The following is a 23,012-nucleotide window of genomic DNA, read 5'->3' as shown; positions in this document are numbered from 1 at the left end:
TGTGTAATTATCATGTGACAGTTTACATAGGATGGTGTGTGGCTTGGAGGGGAACTTGCAGGTGGTAATATCCCCATGCATCTGCTGCCCTTATCCTTCTATGTGGTAGAGGTCGCAGGTTTGGAAGGTGCTGTCGAAAGACCCTTGGTGAGTTGCTGCAGTGCATCTTGTAGATGGTACACATGGCTGTCACTGTGCGTCGATGGTGGAGGGAGTGAATGTTTGTGGGTGGGGTGCCAATCAAGTGGGCTGCTTTGTCCTGGATGGTGTTGAGCTTTTCGAGTGTTGTTGGGGCTGCACTCATCCAGGCAAGTGGGGAGTATTCCATCACACTCCTGACTTGTGCCTTGTAGATGGTGAACAAGCTTTGGGGTGTTAGCGGGTGAGTTACTCACTGCAGAATTCCCAGTCTCTGACCTGCTCTTGCATCTTTTGTATGAAAAATCGTTTCAAAATGGATGCTCTATACTCAAAGAGTGATGAGTGTTTGCAGCAATTAGGATAGTTCCATGTTCCTGTGGTCCCTATTGAGGAACACACACTGCAACATTTTGCCAGCCCTAAGTCTGCTCCACATGAGTGTAGTTTTCTTGCTGGAATGGTGGGATTGTGGAATTAACCCCATTAACCCAGGTAGGATAGTATAGACAAAACCATTAGGTATATTCAAAATATAAGTGGATACTATAGTGAGAATGTTAGGGTTCGTGGAAAGGACGTTTCCTTGTGTGGGTGAACCTAGAACTAGGGGGGACAGTTTTAAAATTAGTGGTTGCCCTTTTAGGACAGAGATGAGGAGAAATTGTTTCTCTCAGAGGGTTGTGCGACTTTGGAACTCTGTGCCTCAGAAGGTGGTGGAGGTGGAGTCATTGAATATTTTTAAGGCAGAGGTAGGTAGATTCTTATAATACCAGCAAAATACTGCAGATGCTGGAAATCTGAAACAAAAACAGAAAATACTGGAAAAACTCAGCAACTGTGGAGAGAGAAAGAGAATTGACGTTTCGAGTCTGAGTGTCCCTTCTTCACATAGATTCTCATTAGGCAAGGGAATCAAAGGATATTGGGGGAAGATGGGAATGTGAAATTCGAAACAAGCAGATCAGCCATGATCTTGTTGAATGGTGGTGCAGGCTCAAAGGGCCGAATGATCTACTCCTGTTCCTATTTCATATGTTTCTTGTGCTTCTTATGATATAAGAGAGAGGGGCTTTGATGGACAGAATGGTATTTTCTTGGTCTTTGGTTTTTCTAATTGACCAGGGCAATCACCACAGTGACCTTTGTCATCACTCTAATTATGCCAATCAAAGGTAATTAGTGTTACATTCTCCCTTATAACAGAAAAATTTAAGAGGAGATTTGATAGAAGTGGTTAAAGTCATGAACAGTTTTGAAAGAATAGGAGAAATGATTTCTGATGTCAGGAGGGCCAGTAAGCAGAGGACACAGATTTAAGGTAATTGCCAATAGAGGTGATGTGAGGAATAATTTATATTTATGCAGCAAGTCATTGTGATCTGGAACACCCTGCCTGAAAGGGCAGTGGGTGCAGATTCAATAGTAATTTTCAAAAGGGAAGTGGAATAATACTTAAAAAGGAAAGTTTTTCAGGGCTATGGGGAAGGAACCGGTGAGTGGAGCTAATTGGATTGCTGTTCAAAGGGTCAGCATAGGTACAATGGACCAAATGGCCTCCTTCTATGCTGTTTAATTTTATGATTTTGGGTAGTTTATCATTATGGGCTCACTCAGAATTTGGCTGGAATTTTCAAAACCAATCGGAGCATTTATAATCTTCCATCCCTAAACTTAATTCAGACATAACCCTGAGATAGGATAGCACAATATTCAAACATTCTGCACTATCTAGTCTCTGCGGCACTGTAGCTTTGAAGTGGCTCTTGATGATATTAGTGGATGAATATGTTGAACATTTAAAAAAACAAATCCCTGCGTTAAAATAACGGCCAGAGGAATGTCACGTAAACACGTTAAATGCTGACGGTAACTTTCTGGCCTCGTGCTCTTTAATGGTGTCTATTCTTCTATAACTGAACATTATCACTTTTATCACATTTTGCTAATTTTTAATCATCTAAATCACAGTCACATCCCTGAAGTTTAGGTGTTTCTGCCAATTCTAGGTATGTTTGTCATCCAAGTAGTAGTTGAACCATCTGTCACATAGCACAATATTAACAAACTGTGAAAAGAAATTCTGTGAATCTTTTGTGGAAAGTTCAAATACATATTCATGATGATGAGGGATGAGGGACTTCGGTTATAAGCAGAGGTTGGAAAAGTTTGGGCTGTTTCCCTTGAAACAGAGAAGGTTAATAGACATTTCCAAGATGAGAGGTTTTGATAGAGTCGATCGAGAAAAAAACTATTCCCTCTGGCAATTGGGTCAATAACCAGAGATCATAGCTTTCAAATCATTGGCAATAGATCTAGGGGAGAGAGGAGGAGAAATGTTTTCACTCAGAGAATTGTCGGGGTCTGGAAGACTCAACCTGAAAAGAAGGTGGAAGGGATTCCACCAATAATTTTAAGAAGCGATTTGGTCAGGTACTTGAGGATGAGGAATTTACAGAGGTGTGGACAAAAAGGGGTTGGTGAGTAGGACTAAGCACGACTGCTCTTTCAAAAAGTCACCACAGGTGATCTGTGTTGTAAGTTTTGATTCTATGAAGATGCCAGCTTTGAAGAGTCCTCAGAAAATTATGGTGCGGTAGTTGACAAATCCATTTTCCTCTTCTGCTCACCCATTGCAATAACCATTCTCTTAGATTTTAACTTATTGTTGCTATTCCCTTCTTAGACCCTCATCGCCCTTCATCTCATTATCCTCCTGTTAGCTACAGAATTTTAAAACTCATTCTTGGTCTTTACTACTTCCTGACTGAGCTCATGTTTTCCTATCCTGTGGCTGAATGGGTAGCATGCACATGCCTCTGCATCAGCAGGCAATGGGTTAGAGCCCCACTCAGATACTTAAGCACAAAACCCTAGGCTGACACTCCCAGTGCATTACCATGGGCATGCCGCACTGTCAGAGGTGCCTTCTTTCAAATAAGTTGGTAAAACTCAGGCTCTTCTGCCCTTCAGTGGATGTAAAAGATTCCATTTGAGGAAGAGCAGCGGAGTTAACCCCAATGTCCTTGACAATATTTCTCCCTTGTATAGTGACACCATAGCGATAATCTGGTCATTATCACATTGATATTTGTGAGATCTTGCTGTGTATAAATTGACTGCTGTGTTTGCAACATTATAATGGTGACTACACCATAAAATATTCTTAATTGTCCACAAAGTTCTTCGAGACATCCTGAGGTTATGAAAGGCGTCATATTAATGCAAGTCCCCACCTTACAACAGTTGCAGTTTGTTATCCTGTGTCTTTTGCTGATATCTTTTCAAAGAAATGAAACAGATCAAACTCGTGTCTGTCCACAGGTCCTTTAGAACTTGTTGGATGCTGAAGGTTTGTGATGGCAAAGAGCATCTTCAGCATTTGACTTCTGTGATCCAAAAGAAACTTCACATGAAAGGAGAAAGGGAAGGAAGTGAGGAACTTGCATCTACCTAGCACCTACCATATCCTCAAAGCACCCCAAAGTGTTTCACGGCCAATTGAACACTTCTCGGATGAGGTCGATGATGATTAGAGAAAGTGGAAAGGGGTGAGAGAAGAAGAAGGAAAGGAGAGAAGGGAGGGACCAAAGAGGAGAAGCAAAAGGGGAGAGAGGGAAAGAAAAGTAGGAGGGAAAGTTAGGAGAGAAGGGAGTGAAAGAGTGGAATGGAAGGAATGAAGAAAAGGGAGGAAGGGAAAGAGAGAGAGAGAGACAGAAAGACCGAGGGAAGATATTTATACTAATGATACACCTTCCCCACCTTCCAGGCAGGCCGATTGTTAAGGCACAAATAACTGAGCAAAGGGAGAGAAGCTGGTTCATTCCATCGACCCTCAACTGAGGCTCTGTAATTCTCAAGTTCTATGTCAATGTTAAAAGTGACAACACAGTACGTGCCTTATTGATGGTTAAATCAACGAGCAATTGACCCCAGCGATCTAGAACTCACAGGGATAGAAAAAAGTCAGATGGAGAATTAACTTGCCAAACTTAGTTGGCAGGTGGACATCAGACTTACCAGAGGTGTGGTCAGACCAGCTCAATTAGATTGGCACGATTGTATACCACAAAGAGGAGAGTGCCCTGAAGAGCAATACATTAAACAGAGAGCAGTGGTGGGGGCTGGAGGTGGGGGGCTGGGGTGGGGGGGTGGGGGCGTGGGTGGGGTGAGGGGTGTTTTGGTTGGGGGAGAGTGTGGGGGGGATCAATGATTATTTCTTGTCTTCCGTCAGGATAAAAGGAGTGAGTAGGCTGTGCAGCTGCTGAGTTATCAGTTCAGCAAGGAACACGCAGTTCGGCAGAACATCAAAAGAGAGTGGAGAACCTTTGTGTCGACCCTGTGTTATTGCACTTCATATTGGCCAGCATGAGGAACATTCACAGGGTTTTCCCATCTGCAAAGATGCTAATTTGTTGCATCAGTGGATGCAAAACATTTGTGGAGGTTCCAGCCAAACTTCATAGGCGATTTAATATTCTGCAAGGGTTCTCTGGGCATGTTGAGAGCCATATGTGCATCCAGTAAACTCAATCACAGCAGCAACATGTCACCTAAACCTCAGACACTTCATTAAAAGTAGGGAGTGAGCAAGGATCATATAAGGAGCTGACCTTTTACCTCGGACCAAATCCATGGCGAGCAATCTCTTTCAAGTCTTAATGTGGAATCGTTTTGACCATTCTTCCAAGGACAATGCCAGGGCAGAGAGCCTAAAACTATCAGGAAATGCTGAACAGTCTGGGGATCTTTCCTCTAGAAAAAGAGAAGGCTGATGGGTGACCTGATGGAGCTCTTTGAAATTATACTCACTGCATCCTGCCAATCGCAGGTCAGGTACTGAGGCTCTGACCAGTGAGCTCCTGGTGTGGACAACCTGAGGCTTTTCCAAGGAGAGTTCGGGTCGAGCATGCAGCACTGAAAATGTTTCCATAATGAAGTTTAACTGTTTCTTGATGAAACCGGTCTGAAACATAGAAAGAAGCATAGAAACATAGGAAAATAGGAGCAGGAGTAGGTCATTCGGCCCTTCGAGGCTGCTCCGCTATTCAGTACGATCACGGCTGATCCTCTTTCTCAACGCTATATTTCCACACTCTCCCCATACCTCTTGATGCCTTTACAGTCTAGAAATCTATCTATTTCCTTCTTAAATCTATTCACTGGCTTGGCCTCCATGGCCTTCTGTGGAAGAGAATTCCATAGGTTCACCACCCTCTGAGTGAAGAAGTTTCTCCTCATCTCAGTCCTAAATGGCCTACCCTGTATCTTGAGATTGTGACCCCTTGTTCTAGACTCCCCCAGCCAGAGGAAACATCATCCCTGCATCCAGTCTGTCCAGCCCTGTCAGAATTTTATACGTTTCAGCGAGATCCCTCATTCTTCTAAACTCCAGTGAATACAGGCCTAGTCAGCCCAATCTCTTTTTATACAATAATCTTGCCGTCCCAGGAATCAGTCTGGTGAGCCTTCGCTGCACTGCCTCTGGCAAGTATATCCTTTCTTAGGTAAGGAGACCAAAACTGTACACAATACTCCAGGTGTGGTCTCACCAAGGCCCTGCTCAGCTCCAGTAAGACATCCTTGCCCCTGGACTCAAATCCTCTCACGATGAAGACCAACATGCCATTTGCCTTCTTAACTGCTTGCTGCACCTGCTTTCAGTGATTGGTGTAAAAGGACACCCAGGTCCCTTTGTACATCAACTTTTCCCAATCTGTCACCATTTAAATAATACTCTGCCATTCTGTTTTCCTACCAAAGTGGATAACTTCACACTTATCCACGTTATAGTGCATCTGCTATGTATTTGCCCACTCACTCAACTTCTTCAAATCACCTTGAAGCCTCTTGACACCCTCCTCACCACTCACATTTGTACCCAGTTTTGTGTCATCAGCAAACTTGGAAATATTACATTTGGCTCCCTCATCCAAATCATTGCTACATATTGTGAATAGCTGGGGCACAAATGCTGATCCCTGCGGTACCCCACCACCCCACTGCCATTCCTAAGAAGGCCCATTTATTCTTACTCTCTGTTTCCTGTCTTCTAACCAATTCTCAATCCATGCCAATATATTAGCCCCAATCCCATGTGCTTTAATTTTGCACACTAATCTCTTGTGTGGGGCTTTATCAAAACCTTTCTGAAACCCAAATACACCACATCTACTGGTTCCCCCTTATCTATTCTCCTAGTTTGTCAAACATGATTTCCCTTTCATAAATCCAAGCTGACTTTGTTTAATCCCTTTGCTATTTTCTAAGTGTCCTGTTATCACATCCTTTAGAATAGACCCTAGCACATTCTCTACCACTGATGTTAGGCTAACCGATCTGTAATTCCCTGTTTTTCCCCTCCCTCCTTTTTTAAATAGTGGGGTTACATCTGCCACCCTCCAATCTCCTGGGACTGTTCTAGTATCTACAGAATTTTGGAAGATGACAACCATGCATCCACTATTTCCATGGCCACCTCCTTTAGTACCCTGAGATGTAGATTATGGCAGGTATAAATGTAGGCCCTGGGGATTTATTGGCTTCAGTCCCATTAATTTCTCCAGCACTTTTTTTAGTAATGCTAATTTCTGTCAATTCCTCCTTCCCACTAGACCTTTGGTTCCCGGGTATTTCTGGGAAGTTATTTGTGTCTTCCTCCTTGAAGGCAGAACTAAAGTAGCTGTTTAACTGGTCTGCCATATCCTTGTTCTCTACTATAAATTCTCCTGTTTCGGACTGTAAAGGACCTATATTTGTCTTCACCAATCTTTTTCTTCTTACATATTTGTAGAAGCTTTTACAGTCCTCGTTTATGTTCCTTGCCTAGAGTCATCACGTTTGGTGACGAGGGTAAAATCAACTTTGACTCTGCACCTCGCCCTGTTACTGTGAGCAAATCGTATTTAAAAAAAAAAATAGTACTCACCAGTCATGCTGCTGTGTGAAAGTATTGACTCATATGATGCTAATACTGAAGATTGAAGCCAGTACGTTGAGTACCTTGGATTTTACTTTGTAGCAAATTAAATAACCGCCGAAGAAAAGTGGAAAGTGATCCTCTTAGGTATATGCGGTAGCAAAACACACAACCTGATTCGCAACCTGACTACCCTTAGCTCGCCCAGTTCCAAGTCATATAACGAACTATTGGACCTAGTGAAAGCACACTTCCAGCCGAAGCCAGCCATGATAATGCAGCGATTTAAATTCAATTCAAGAGTTTGGACCCAGGAGAGCCCATCGCAATCTACGTAGCGAACCCCAAGCAGTTAACCGAACACTGCAACTTCAGAGACATTTTAAACGATATGCTGCGGGACTGATTGGCATGCGGAGCCAAGGACGACATCACACAGCGCCGAGGTTGATTTTGATTTTAAACGTGACCTAGAAATCTTCCTCACCATGGAAAGTGCTGCGAGAGACTCGCAGGCTTTAAACACAGGGATAATGGCGCCGTCCTTCATGTTGGGTGGGAACCAGCCACCAAGCGTGGCCTGAAAACCTGCAGAATTAAAGCGCAATTCAATAGCCACTGTGAGAAACATCAAGAAGCCTAACAGAAACGCTTCATCATTGGTTCCAAGACAAAATTGCTATAGACGTGGAGGTGACCACGGAGCAGATACTTGTAAATTCAAAGAGGCAGAATGCCATTCCTGCCATAAGACGGGTCACACGGTTAGGCAATGCCGGACAAAGTTGAAGCAGTCGTGACAGGTACAGCAAAGGCTGAAGCTCCTCCTCCTGATGTTTACTCCTTATATAATGTGACTGCTGTGAAGACTGAGCCTATTACGGTGACAGTATAAGTGAATGAGAAGTTCAGTCTGACCACACTGCATGCATCTGTGGAGACTATAAATTAACCGTAAACAAGGTAGCAAAACTAGGTAAGTGTCCCATTCCAAGGATAAGTGACTTAAATGCTAAACTGGCTGGAGGAAAGTCCTATACAAAAATTAGATATAAGCCATGCTTACCAACAATTAGAACTGGATAGCACATCAAGGGAATATGTGACTATTAATATAGACAAGGGTCTCTATCAGTACACTCACCTACCTTTTGGAGTCTCGTCAGCATGCGCTATTTTCCAGAGAAAGAGAGTCTTTTGCAAGGACTTTCCATGAGTGCTAGTATAGTTGGATGATGTTCTCTTTACTGGGTCAACTAAGACTGAACACCTGGCTAACCTGGAGGAGGTGCTAAAAAGGTTCATGGAAGCCGATGTACGGTTAAAGAAGGAAAAATGCACATTTCAAGCACCTGAAGTCACTTACCTGGGTCACAGGGTGGACAACTTGGGTTTACATCTGGTAGAAGATAAAGTTCAGGCAATAAAAGATCACCATCCAATGTAACAGGACGCAAGTCCTTCCTGGGTGTGATCAACTACTATAGCCACTACTTATCCAACTTGTCAATTGTTTTGGCATGATTACCCTCACCGGGAACCATTGTTTCAGAGACTGGCTCATTATCTTTCCAAGTGCAAGTGGGAGATAGAATCATCCGTAAGCATGTAGATCATATCTGTGCCAGAGAGACATTCTGACAATTGACTGACCAACCTGTGATCAATGTTGAACCTCGACTTATAAGGTATGCGATTGACCTAGAACAGGCATTCCAGATGTTTCAGAAGAGTTGCCAAATCCTGAACTGCTTAGTTCCGATGATGCGTCTCATAGTGTGGCTCCAAATCCTGTTGATCCTGTTCAGGATCCTGTATAAGAAGAGCACCTCAGAGACTTGATTTATAATCACCTGAAATTGTATTTATGTCTGTTGGATAGTTTAAATGTTTTTCTGTAAAGAGTAATTGTAAAAAAAACTAAAGGGGGAGGAAATGTGGTAACTAGATGTATTGTCACTCCCTCCTGCCAATCGCGGGGCATGTGATATACTGTGGGGGCTCCGGCCAGTGAGATCTTAGCGCGGGCAATCCGTGAGGCGGGGTTTTTCTAGGGAGAGATCTGGTCGAGCGTGCAAGCACTGAAAACGTCTCTGTCATAAACTTTAACTGTTTCTTGATGAAACTAGGGAAATGAGCAGAAAGTTCTTTACCAGGAGGGTCTATGTGAGAACATATGAATCGCTACCAAAGGGAGTAGTTCAGGTGAATAGTATTTGAGAGGAAGTTAGACAAACATGAAATGGAACTGAATAGAAGGATTAGTTAGGGTTATGGTGACATTAGGGTCCTTTGCTGGGACTAACATACAATTGTGTACATAAGAACATAAAAGTATAAGAAATAGGAGCTGCGGTAGACAATGCTGCCTCTTGAACCTGCGTTACCAACAAAAGCATCGCTGATCTTTCACATCAACTCACTTTTCCTTGCAGCCCATGTCCCTTGATTCCAACAATTTATTGATATCAATCTTGACTTTACATACTGGGCGGGATTTTCTGGTCCAGCCAACAGGGGGGAGGGCATCGCCAGAGGCGGGATGGGGGAGTTTGGAAAGCAGCCAAAAGTCAGCCGCTCTCCAGACGTTCTTGTCCTGTCCACGACAATGCTCTCTGCTGGTGGGGCTGGAAAATCCTGGCCAATAATGGAGCATCCACAGCCGTCAAGGGTGCAGAAATCCAAAGATTCACGATCCTCTGAGTGAAGAAATTTCTCCTCATCTCAGTCCTAAATGGCTGACTCCTTAACCTGAGACTATGGCCAGGATTCTACTGCCCTTCTGCGGCCTGTCTCGCTCCCCCCAACCCCCCCACCCCCAACCCCCCTCCCCGCCGGCGGATGCTGGGAGCCTTTTAAATCTCCATTCAGCTCGGCAGGACCGTAATATCCTGCCAGGCTGTAAAGTTCTGGCCTCTGACTGGACGCTCCAGCCAGGAGAAACAGCCTCTCATCCACAACCCTGTCAAGTTCTCCAGGAATTTCATATGTTTCATTGTAATTACCTCTCATTCTCTTAAATTCCCGGAAATAAAGGCCCATTCTACTTAATCTCACTTACAGGCCAACCCACTTATACCAGGAATCACTGCCAAATGTCTATTTTGTGCGTAACTCTTTTTTCATCCAGTTTTGGGATGGGTGTGTCACTGGCAAGGTAGTCTTTTTTATTGGCCCTCCTCTAATGAGCCTGAGCATGTTTGGTACAACAGACTGACTTATGGGGCAGAATTTTACATTCCCTGCCAGCTGAGGAGCCCACAAAACTCCTTGGATGGTCTTCCCACCGGGCTCCTGTCCACCCCAGCGCAATTTTGTGGTGGGGCGGGCAAGGCCTAGGACAGCCACCCCCTCCTCGCTCTTGCCTCAGTCGACGTCCTTAACTCATGACCACTTAAGGGTCGTTTCCTGCCCAGCCTCAATTTTCAGGCTAGCGGAGGGAGTTTGGGGGCATGGGGCAAGACAGGAAAGTGACCTTGCTCAGGCCTAGGGTGGACGGGGGGGGAAGGCGGGGGTGGGTGCCCCAATTAACAGCCTCCTTTCAACATCGGGCACACCCCCCAAACGGTCTAGCCCCTGCAGGTTCTCCTTCTTCACTGTTGGCATCTTCACCGACACCCCCAACCCCGCAACCCACCACTCTGCCCAACCCCCTGGGCCTCGTCTCTCCTCACTGTTATGACTTACCTGGTCCTGAGCCTTAGTCTCTGGAGGCTGCTGGCCATCCCAGTCCTGTCCACTGCAGCTTCTGGTGCTGCTTGGGCTAGAGAGCTGCTGGCCAATCAGGTTTGACTGGTGGAGACTGTAACTAGGGGACACAATTGATGTGTTTGCTGCTGACTCCTCAGATGGTGGGATGGTAAACCCTGCCATCCTAAAAATCCTGTCCATGAGGCCACTTTGGAGGACAGTTAAAAGTCAACCATGTTGGTGTGAGACTGGAGTCACGTATAGGGCAAATCTAGGTAAGGAGAGAGGGTTTTCTTCCCTATAAGGGACATTAGCAAACCTGCTGGGCATTTTTAACTGACAGCTTTGTGGTCACTTTTACTGATGCCAGCATCTTATTTCCAGGTTTTAAGATATTAAATAATGTCATGAATCCATGTCTCCAAGAACCATATGCATTTTTAAAAACTGGAAGGAAATTGAATTATTTAGTCACTTTCTTGGGAACTGACCTGTTTTTTTAAAAAGAAAGATTATAATTTCACTTTGGACTGTGAGCAAGCTGCCTTTTCCAAGAAATCATATAACTTCAGCTAAACAATCACCCAAGGCACCCTGAGGAGATAAGAACTATTTGTTCACTTGAACTTTAATTGTTTTCAGAGGCAGAGACCCTGGTGATTTACTGGAAACTACCTGGCTGAGAGGAGTTTCTGTTTTGACCTTGTGCTTTGGACTCAGTTTTGGGAATCAACTAAAAGGGGAAGATTGCCCAACTCACTCTCTCCCTGCCTTGTCTGAATTTCAGAGCAGTTGTCAGTATCCAACTAAAAATCCTTATCTCAGTATAACTTATCAACATTTGGAAACTTGAGGTGCTGAGTCAAGAGGGAGATCCCAAGGACATTGATCCCGCTTTGTTCTCCTTCACTCCAAAGTTCCTTTGGAAAGAACTCTCAGACAACTACTGTGACTAGCAATTGATCTTCACACACAGGAACACACGATCGACAGCATCAGTACCCTTCAAAATTTATCTTTATCATGCAGTTTTCCTATTTGCTGAAAGTTGTTTTTCCTTTAAATGCCAATCTTTGCAGAGACCCTATTTGTTTTGTTCTTTGTGTGTATGTGTGTGTATGTTGAGATTTGAAGGGGTATATAGCTACACTACTGGATTACAAATTGTATGTTAACAGGTTTTTGCAATTTGTTATTTCAAACGTTTTGTTTCATAATAAATCAATCGTTCTGGGTATTTTGAAAGAAGAATGGTTAACGTTTCTTTTATTGTGGGTCTAACAATAGTGAGAGTAAACAATTGGCCATTTTGGTGAGTGACTTAAACATTTATACTTATGTTGTAACCTGTGGAGTAGTGGGGCCAGAGAAACTGTGCACTACTCCCATCTTGGTTGTAAAAGGAATAAAACTGTATGGCCTATCCAGCATTGACCTAGGCACTGGAAACAACGACGGCAATCACAGCCCTGTCAACACTGCAAAGTCCTCCTTACTAACATTTGGGGGCTAATGCCAAAATTGGGAGAGCTGTCTCACAGACTAGTCAAGCAACAGCCTGACATAGTCATCCTCGCAGAATCATACCTTACAGGTAATGTCCCAGACACCACCATCACCATCCCTGAGTATGTCCAGTCCCACCGGCAGGGCAAACCCAGCAGAGGTGGTGGCACAGTGGTATACAGTCAGGAGGGAGTTGCCCCAGGAGTCCTCAACATCGACTCCGGGCCCCATGAAGTCTCATGGCTCCAGGTCAAACATGGGCAAGGAAACCGCCTGCTGACTGCCAGATATTGCCCTCCCTCAGCTGATGAATCAGTGCTCCGCCATGTTGAACATCACTTGGAGGAAGCACTGAGGGTGGCTAGAGTGCAGAATTTTCTCTCAGCGGGGGACTTCAATGTCCATCACCAGGAGTGGCTTGGTAGCACCACTACTGACTGAGCTGGCCGAGTCCTAAATAATGTAACTGCTAGGCAGGGTTTGCAGCAGGTGGTGAGGGAATCAAAAAGAGGGAAAAACATACTTGACCTCATCCTCACCAACCTGCCTGCTGCAGATGCATCTGTCCATGACAGTATCAGTAAGAGAGACCGCTACACAGTCATTGTGGAGATGAAGTCCCGCCTTCACACTGAAGATAGCCTCCACTGTGCTATGCGGCACTACCGCTGTGCTAAATGGGAAAGATTTTGAACAGATCTAGCAACTCAAGACTGGGCATCCATGAGGCGCTGTGGGCCATCAGCAGTAGCACAATTATACTGATACACAATCTGTAACCTCATGGCCCAGCATATCCCCCACTCTACCATTATCATTAAGCCAGGGGATCAACCCTGGCTCAATGAAGAGTGCAGGAGGGTATGCCAGGAGCAGCACCAGGCATACTTAAAATTGAGGTGGCAACCAAGTGAAGCTATTTAACAGGACTACTTGCGTGCCAAGCAGCATAAGCAGCAAGTGATAGACAGAGCTAAGTGATCCCACAACCAACAGGTCAAATCTAAGCTCTGCAATCCTGCTACATCCAGTCATGAATGCTGGTGGACAATTAAACAACTCCCTGGAGCAGGAGGCTCCACAAATATCCCCATCCTCAATGATGGGTGAGCCCAGCATATCAGTGCAAAAGATAAGGCTGAAGCATTCGCAAAAATCTTCAGCCAGAAGCGCTGAGTGGATGATCCATCTCGGCCTCCTCCGGTGGTCCCCAGCATCACAGATGCCAGTCATCAGCCAATTCGATTCACTCCATGTGATATCAAAAATGGCTGAAGGCACTGGATATTGCAAAGGCTATGGGCCCTGACAACATTCCGGCAATAGTACTGAAGAACTTGCTGCACCCCTAGCCAAGCTGTTCCAGTGCAGCCACAACACTGGCATCTACCCGGCTAGGTAAAAAATTGCCCAGGTATGTCCTGTTGACAAAAATCAGGACAAATCCAACCCGGCCAGTTACCGCCCCATCAGGTTAGTCCCCATCATGAGTAAAGTAATGGAAGGGGTCACTTGCTTAGCAATAACCTGCTCACTGATGCCCAGTTTTGGTTCCGTCAGGGCCACTCAGCTCCTGACCTTGTTACAGCTTTGGTTCAGACATGGACAAAAGAGCTGAAATCCTGAGGTGAGGTGAGAGTGACTGCCCTTGACATCAAGGCAGCATTTGACTGAGTGTGACATCAAGGAGCCCTAGCAAAACTGGAGTCAGTGGGAATCAGGGGGGAAAATCTCCGCAGGTTGGTGTCATACCTAACACAAAGGAAGATGGTTGTGGTTGTTGGAGGTCAGTCATCTCAGCTCCAGGACATCACTGCAGGAGTTCCTCAGGGTAGTGTACTCTGCCTAACCATCTTCAGCTGCTTCCTCACTGACTTTTCTTCCATCATAAGGTCAGAAGTGGGGATGTTCGCTGATGATTGCACAATGTTTAGCACCATTCACGACTCCTTAGATACTGAAGCAGTCCATGTCCAAATGGAGCAAGACCTGGACAATATCCAGGCTTGGGCTGACAAGTGGCAAGTAACATTTGTGCCATACAAATGTCAGGCAATGACCATCTCCAACAAGAGAGAATCCAACCATCGCACCTTGATGTTCAATGGCATTACCATCAGTGAATCCCCCACTATCAACATCCTGGGGGTTACCATTGACCAGAAACTGAATTGGACTAGCCATATAAATACTGTGGCTACAAGAGCAGGTCAGAAGCTAGGAATCATGCGATGAGTAACTCACCTCCTGACTCCCCAAAGCCTGTCCACCATCTATAAGGCACTAGTCAGGAATGTGATGTAATACTCCCCACTTGCCTGGATTAGTGCAGCTCCAATAACACTGAAGAAGCTTGACACTATCCAGGACAAAGCTTGATTGGCACCACATCCACAAACATTCAATCCCTCCACCTCTGACGCACAGTAGCAGCAGGGTGTACCATTTACATGATGCACTGCAGGGATTCACCAAGGCCAGCACCTTCCATACCCACGACTACTACCACCTAGAAGGACAAGGGCAGTAGATAGATGGGAACACTACCACCTGGAAGTTCCCCTTCAAGCCACTCACCATCCTGACTTTGAAATATATCGCCGTTCCTTCACTGTCACTGGGTCAAAATCCTGGAACTCTCTTCCTAACAGCACTGTGAGTGTACCTACACCACATGGACTGCGGCGGTTGAAGAAGGCAGCTCACCACCAACTTCTCAAGGGCAACTAGGGATGGGCAATAAATGTTGGCCCAGCCAGCGAAGCCCACATCCTGTGAATGAATTAAAAAAAAACAATTGCCCCAGTGGGCATTTGAACCTCTGCCCTACTAGCTTACAGTCTTAGAACCATAACCACTTTGCAAACCTCATTAAGCACCTGCAGCCAGGTTATTCTCCCTGATATATATCAGATTTATTATAATCCTTCCTCTGCTTGTAGCGGACAATCCAGCCTGTGTATTTTATGGAATCTCTGGATGCTATGGCTGGTTAATCAGCTGAGTTGGCGGGCAGGCAAAAAGGCTAAGCGGCCTTTGGATTTTCTAGGAAACCTCATCCACGGGCGGAATGAGGTTTCCAAGAGCAATTAACAATTGATGTTAAGAAGATATAATGTTATTGGAAATTATTTTCAAATGGAGTTTAGTGGTGTCTATATCTCTGTACGTCTGTGTTCCTGAATTGGATTAAAGCCAGCTGGTCCAGAGGCTTTAATGTATAGAAGAGAAGTAGGTTTGAAATGGTAATTAGGTAAACATAGGGAACTTGCAAGGTGAAGTGAAAAGGGGGAAATTTGCATTTTTAAATGAATCATTCAACAGAATGGATGAATTATCACACCTAGCCAGAAGAAGCCAAACAATGTTTTTTTTTCTCCAAAGCTTACTAATAAAATTGGTGCTATGAAAAGGGTTTTATTGTTAGAAGAGATTAAAAAAACAGTGATACAATGAGAATTTTCATTCAAAGGGGAAAATACGTATAAAGGAAGAAAATGCTGTTGGTAAAAGAGGAGGGATTCTAAGATCGAAAGCCTCCAGCCTGTTAGCCTCAAGCCGCTGTCTGCAAGGACCCAGAGCTGCAAGAAACTCATTTTGAATTTGACAGTCCATGGTGTACTTTGGCAGGGATCTGTTTGAATCTATGGCCAGGGCTTTTCCTATAGCAGGAGGGGTGGGTGGGAGCAGGCAGGGGTGGGCACAGTGCTGATTGCCACCCTTGATCAGCTGCACATTGCCATTTTATGTGGGCTGGCCAAATAAGGTCCACCCAGCATAATACGCGGTCGGTAGTGCTCAGTGCTACATGTGCGGTTGGGTGGGGCGGGAGGAGGGAGAGTCAGGGCCAGCGCTCTTTCACGCATGCGCACAAAAGAGCGCAGCAATCTCCCTGAGGCACGGAGCTGCCTCAGGGAGATTGAGTGGATAATAAAACAGTTTAATAAATGATGTAAAATGTATTTAAACATGTCCTGTCATGTGACAGTATCACATGAGTTGGGGCATATTTGCAAAGGTGGGAAATTTTATTTATTTATTTTATAAAAGCTTCAGCGAACCTCATCCCACCCGCTTGGGCTTTTCGCCTGCCCGCCAGCCGTAAGATTGGACGGGCAGCATTCTTAACTACTTTCATTAATTTCTTAATGGCCTTAATAGGCTGTTGACATTTTGGTGGGAGCGCGCCGGAGTCGGCTGCGCACCCGCTGAATGAAATATCACGAATGGCACGCAATGATGTCGGGACGCACGCTCGACTCTATTGTGCGACATTGTTCCCATCGGCGTGTCAGGTCTGCCCCGCAGACCAACTGGAAAATTCAGCCCTATGTATTTTACTGGTGCATGTGGTGTAACTGAGAGTCAGGTTAATTAGGGGATTTTTTTTTTAGAAGGTATTATAGTAGTAATTTTGTAGATGTATGTATGTGCTTACAATCTTTCTTGCATTAACAAATGTTTAATTTAGTTTAATAAAAGCCTCTTGAGACTCGGTAGTCTTATTTACTACTGAGTTCAAAGCCAGCATGGCGAAACATACAAATTGCAAAAAATGGTTATGACAGTTGCTTCAAGTTTCTCTCTGGGATTTGAACTACTCAGCATTCAATGTCGGCTGTGTCATAAAATTGGATAAAAATTTTTACATTTCATTTATGACATGTCTTTGCTCATGTGACAGAGTCACATGAGAGGACATGTTTTTAATATAGCGAAGATTTTTATTTCTGATTTTTAAAATCTTCATCTCCCTGAGGCAGCTCTGTGCCTCAGGGAGCTTCCATTAACTGGCCAGCCGGTGTGAAATTGATCGGGGCCTTGCGACTGCTTCTGGGCTCGTCTACTGTGCCCGTCCGACAAGGTCAAAATCCTGGCCCATGTTTTAGCTGCGGTGCCCGTCAGGTTAAATGTTGTGGGACTTTGCAGTTACTTAATCACTTGTGTAGTAAATCAATGTCTACTTGCCAAATTTCCACTCTATCTGTGACATCATGTGGTGGTGTGTCCAAAGCTTTTCTCAGCTCAGCTATTAACAGAAACATAGAAAATTTAGGGCACAAACTGAGGCCATTCAGCCCACCATGTCTTTGCGGCCAATAAAGAGCTAACTAATCCAATCCCACCTTCCAGCTCTTGGCCCATTGCCCTGTAGGTTATGGCACCTCAAGAGCATATCACAGAATTGTTACATCACAGAAAGAGGCCATTCAGCCCATTGTACCTGCACCAGCTCTCCAAATGAACAATGCACTTAGTGCCTCTCCACCGCCATTTCACTCTTGAATGCCTCGATTGATCTTATGGCATTATATTCGAGTATTTTTTAAATGCGATGAGGGTTTCTACTTCAACCAGCTTTTCAGGCAGTGAGTTCCAGTCACCCACCACTGAAAAATTAAATTTCCACAAAGTTGCCATCGTTACATCAGGTTCTGCCATAATTAGCTGTGCTTGACATTTAACTCAGGTGAGGTTAAAAATCTCCCAGCATTATTTCAAAAATGAGTAGGAGAGTTTTCACCCGGTTTCCTGACCAGCATTTATCTCTCAACCGACACTACAAAAACAGACTATCTGGTCATTATCAAATTTCTGTCTATGGGAACTTGCTGTGCACAAGTTGGTTCTGTGTTTTCAACATTACAACAGAGAAATAAGGAAAGAGTTGCACCTGTAAAGCTCCTTTCACAACTTCAAGATGTCCCAGAAACACTTTACAGCCAATGAAGTACATTTGAAAAAAACAAAAAAACTGCGGATGCTGGAAATCCAAAACAAAAACAGAATTACCTGGAAAAACTCAGCAGGTCTGGCAGCATCGGCGGAGAAGAAAAGAGTTGACGTTTCGAGTCCTCATGACCCTTCGACAGAACTTGAGTTCGAGTCCAGGAAAGAGCTGAAATATAAGCTGGTTTAAGGTGTGTGTGTGGGGGGCGGAGAGATAGAGAGACAGAGAGGTGGAGGGGGTTGGTGTGGTTGTAGCGACAAACAAGCAGTGATAGAAGCAGATCATCAAAAGATGTTGTTGTTGACATCTTTTGATGATCTGCTTCTATCACTGCTTGTTTGTCGCTACAACCACACCAACCCCCTCCACCTCTCTGTCTCTCTATCTCTCCGCCCCCCACACACACACCTTAAACCAGCTTATATTTCAGCTCTTTCCTGGACTCGAACTCAAGTTCTGTCGAAGGGTCATGAGGACTCGAAACGTCAACTCTTTTCTTCTCCGCCGATGCTGCCAGACCTGCTTAGTTTTTCCAGGTAATTCTGTTTTTGAAGTACATTTGAAGTTTAGTCACTGTTGTCATGTAGGAAACAGGGCAGCCAATTTGTGCACAGCAAGCTCCCACAAACAGCAAAGTGATATTGGCTGGAATATCTGTTTTAGTCATTTTGGTTGAGGGGTAAATATTGGCCTTGGACACTGGGGAGGATTCCCGCTGCTCTTCGAATAGTGGCAATGGAATCTCTTACTTTCACAGCAGAAGGACTTTCAGTTTAATGTCTCATTTGAATGGCATCTCCATCAGTGCAACACTCCCTCAATACTGCACAGGGAGAGTCAGCTTGGATTTTGTGCTTAATTTGCCAGAGTGGGACTCAAACCCGTGACCTTCTAACTCAGAGGCAAGAGACAGCTACCACTAAGCCACTGAGAGAGATTGATTTTATTTTATGTTGGAGTCTCTCTCTGTGTCGGCTAATATTCTGGTGAACTCGAGTGCTAGGAATCAGACTGCATAAATGCACAGGACTACCACTTTAACTCAGATCAGCATAACCTGATGTGTTAAACCGGGCATCAGCGTCACCCTGACCACCTGCGCTGACAAGTTACAGGAGATTGAAGAAGTTTGACATGTGTTTCTGATACAGAGCCAGGACCTCTAGCGGAGGAGACAAAAGCTCCTTGGTGCACGCGTTCCGCTTCAGAAAAATACTTTATATCTGTTGCTTTAGAACCGAACAAACTCTTTGTACTTGAATCATCCAATCTTTGATTTTTACAGAGAGGCTACTGTCTTGACCTGGTTGGGGCAGGGGATGAGGTTCTCTGTTTTAATGAAGAATCAGTTGAGAGATGTCGGCTGCAGCGTTCAAGACTGAGAGATGGAATAGGCCCTGAATCAATGGCCTTGATCTCTGAAATCATTCTCGATTCCTTTGTGCCAGCTGTGGCTCAGAGGGCTGCACTTTTGTCTCTCAGTCAGGAGGGCCTAACAAACAGGAACATGACAGTAACCAGGTCCTCTGTTTTTTTTCAGTGATGTTGTTTGAGGGTTATTGGCCCCAGACAGTCTGGGAGAGCTTCCCCTGAAAGTAGCTGTGGGATCTTTCAAGTGCACCTGAAAGGTTGGACGGTGGGGTGGGGTGGGGTTAGGGTGGGGTGGGGTTTGGGGAGGGTGGGGGTCAGGGATGGGGGGCTGGGGTGGGGTGGGGATGGGGTGAGGGGGGTGGGGTGGGGGTGGGGCTGTGGGGTGGTGGGGTGGTGTTGTGGGATGGGGGGTGGGAATGTGGGCTGGGGTGAGGGGGTGGGGTGGGGGTGGGGAGCGGGGGGGGGCAGGGTGGGGGTGCGAGGCAGTAGGGTGGGGTGGGTGTGGGAGGTTGGGGTGAGTTTTGGTGGGGGGGAGGTGGGCCTCGTTTTTAATGTCCCATCCAAAAAATGCCACCTCAGACAGTGCAGCACTCCCTCAGTACTGCATTCGGGGTATCAGGCTGGCTGGATGTAGTGTGTCCCTGAGCTCATTTGAGGTGGCAATATACTGGAGTGACTGCTAAGGAGGCAGGAACCAGGGAGAATGTCCCTGTATTTGATTTTTTTCCCCCCGCAAACCCACATTATCTTAGTTTACCTTCCTGATCACAGAGGGGATTTGGGAAACCTTCCCCTAGGTATCTCATTTATACCACTTAAGTCATCAAGGGAATCCCTCTATTGATTTGTAACAGACGGGGTGCTCCTGTTTCAGCTCCTGTTATGAGGAGGGCTGACAGTTGCACAACCTTGGAGCCCTCTTTAATATGGGTCAAGGCATACGCACCTTCAGAGAAAACAAACTGAACTGATAAAAGTACATTGTAATTACCACGAACAATGATAACATGGAACTGCGATAAATGAGCAGCTAAAAATACTTTTTGCAGCAGTAGCAACTTTGCTAATGAGCTGGGGTTATTTGCAAGTCATAACCAAGGACATTTTAAGAATTTCATTTTCAATATTTGTTTTTGGGATGTTGAGGCCCACTGGCTAGGCCAGCATTTAATGCCCATCCCCAATTGCCTTTGAACAGGTCGTGGTGAGCCACCTACAACTACGTGGCTTGTTCGGCCATTTCAGAGGACAGTTAAGAGTCGACCGCATTGCTGTGGGTCTGGAGTCACATGTAGGCCAGAGCAGGCAAGGACGGTAGGTTTCCTCTGCTGAAGTTTATTAGTGAATAAGATGAATCCAGTGGGCTCACAATGATTATTAATTAGACTAGCATTCTATTCCAGCTTTATGTAATTGGATTTAAGTTCCACCACCCTACCATGGTAAAGTTTCCAGAGTATTTGCCCAGGCCTCTCTAACAGCACTGTGGGTGTACCTAATCAGACAGACTGCAGCCGTTCAAGGCAGTGGCTCATCGTCACCTTCTCAATGGCAATTTAAATTGGGCAATAAATGCTGGCCCAGCCAGTGATGCTCACAACCCATGAAAAAGTAAAATAATTGCAGGTCCCGCAACATGATGCTACCATGCCTGGTGAGTGCAGTATTACTAGATCTTTGCTCGCTCACTTAACCTATCTATATCTGTTTGTAGCCTCCTTATGTCCTCTTCATAACTTACTTTCATACCTATCTTTGTGTCATTGTTAAGGTTGGCACCCTTCCTATCTCTTCATCCAAGTCATTTATATAAATTGTAAACAGTTGAGGTCCCAGCACTGATCCCTTTGGCACAACACTCGTTACATCTTGCCAACTGAAAAAATCCATTTATGTCTACTCTATGCTTCCTGTTAGCCAGTCAATCTTCAATCTTTACCAGTATGTTACTCCCTATACAATGTGCTTTTATTTTCCGCAATAAACTTTGATGTGGCACTTTATCAAATGCCTTCTGGAAATCTAAATACAGGACATCCACTGGTTCCCCTTTATCCACAGCACATGTTACTTCCTCAAAGAACTCCAAAAAGTTGGTTAAACACGATTTCCCTTTCACTAAATCATGTTGACTCTGCCAGATGACCTTGAGCTTATCCAAGTGCCCTGCTATAACTTCTTTAATAATGGCTTCTAAGATTTTCCCTATAACAGATGTTGAGCTAACTGGCCTGTAGTTTCCCACTTTCTGTCTCCCTCCCTTTTTGAATAATAGAGTTACATTTGTTATCTTCAATATAATGGGACCTTTCCCGAATCTAGGAAGTTTTGGAAGTGAAAACCAATGCATCAGCTATCTTAATGGATCCTTCTTTTAGGACTCTAGGATGAAGACCACCAAGACTCGGATTCTTGTCAGCCCACAGCTCCAACAATTTACTCACTACTACTTCTTTGTTGACTGTAATTTTCCTGACTTCCTTCGACACTTCCAATTCTTGCTGCTTATAGTTGCTTCTTGTATGTTGTTACTTGTATCTTCTATTGTGAAAACTGATGCAAAATACCTTTTCAATTCATCTCTTTGTTTTCCATGATCAATTCTCCAGACTCAATTTCTTCAGGACCAATGCTCACTTTCTTTTCTTTTTATAATATTTTTAAAAACTCTTACTATCTTATTTGTATTTCTGGCTAGCTTTTTCTCATACTCTAATTTTTCCCTCCTTATTGGTCTTTTAGCCATTCTTTGCTGATCATTATATTCTGTCCAATCTTTTGGCCTTCCACTTGCCTTTGCACAATTATATGCTTTCTCTTTAAGTTTAATAGTATCTTTAACCTTTCTAGTTAACCACGGATGATGTGTCTGTCATTTGGGTTTTTTCTTACTCATTGGAATATCCCTTTAAATATTAGCCACTGCATCTCAATTAACCTATCCATTAACCTCATTTGCCGATTGACTTTCGCCAGCTCAGCTTTCATGCCCTTATAATTCCCTTTATTTAAGTTTAAAAACTTAGCCTCAGGCCCACTCGTCTCTCCCTCAAACTGAATGTAAAATTCAGTCATATTATGATCGCTGCTACCTAGGAGTGCCTTCACAATGACAGCAGTTGCTTCACAATGGCACTCACCATCACCTTCTCAAGGGCAAATAGGGATGGGCAATAAATGCTGGCCCAGCCACCGAAGCCCACATCCCATGAATGAATGAAAAAAACAATGAGATCATTAATTACTCCAATCGCATTGCAAAACACCAGGTTTAGTACAGCTTGCTCTCTGGTTGGCTCCAGATCATGCTGTTCCAAGAAACTATCATGAAACCATTCAATGTACTCCTCATCTAGGCCATCTTTGCCCATCTGACTTTCCCAGTCCATAGGTTATTATTAAAATCTCCCATGATTATCGCCGTGCCTTTTTGACAACATTTCCTCATAATAACCCCCTCTTCCTAGGAATCAGTTGAGTGAATCTTCTTCAAAGTGCTTCTAATGCTATCGTATCCTTTCTTAAATAAGGAGACCAAAACTGTACACACTACTTCAGATGTGGTCTCTGTACAAGACCCTGTACCGCTGCAGTAAAGCTTCCCTACTTTTATATTCTATCCCCCTTGCAATAAACGCCAACATTCCATTTGCCTTC

This window comes from Carcharodon carcharias, chromosome 14 (genome assembly GCF_017639515.1).
Source record: "Carcharodon carcharias isolate sCarCar2 chromosome 14, sCarCar2.pri, whole genome shotgun sequence".
Lineage (NCBI taxonomy): Eukaryota > Metazoa > Chordata > Chondrichthyes > Lamniformes > Lamnidae > Carcharodon > Carcharodon carcharias.
The sequence above is the reverse complement of the archived record's forward strand: the minus strand, read 5'-3'. Positions refer to the sequence as shown.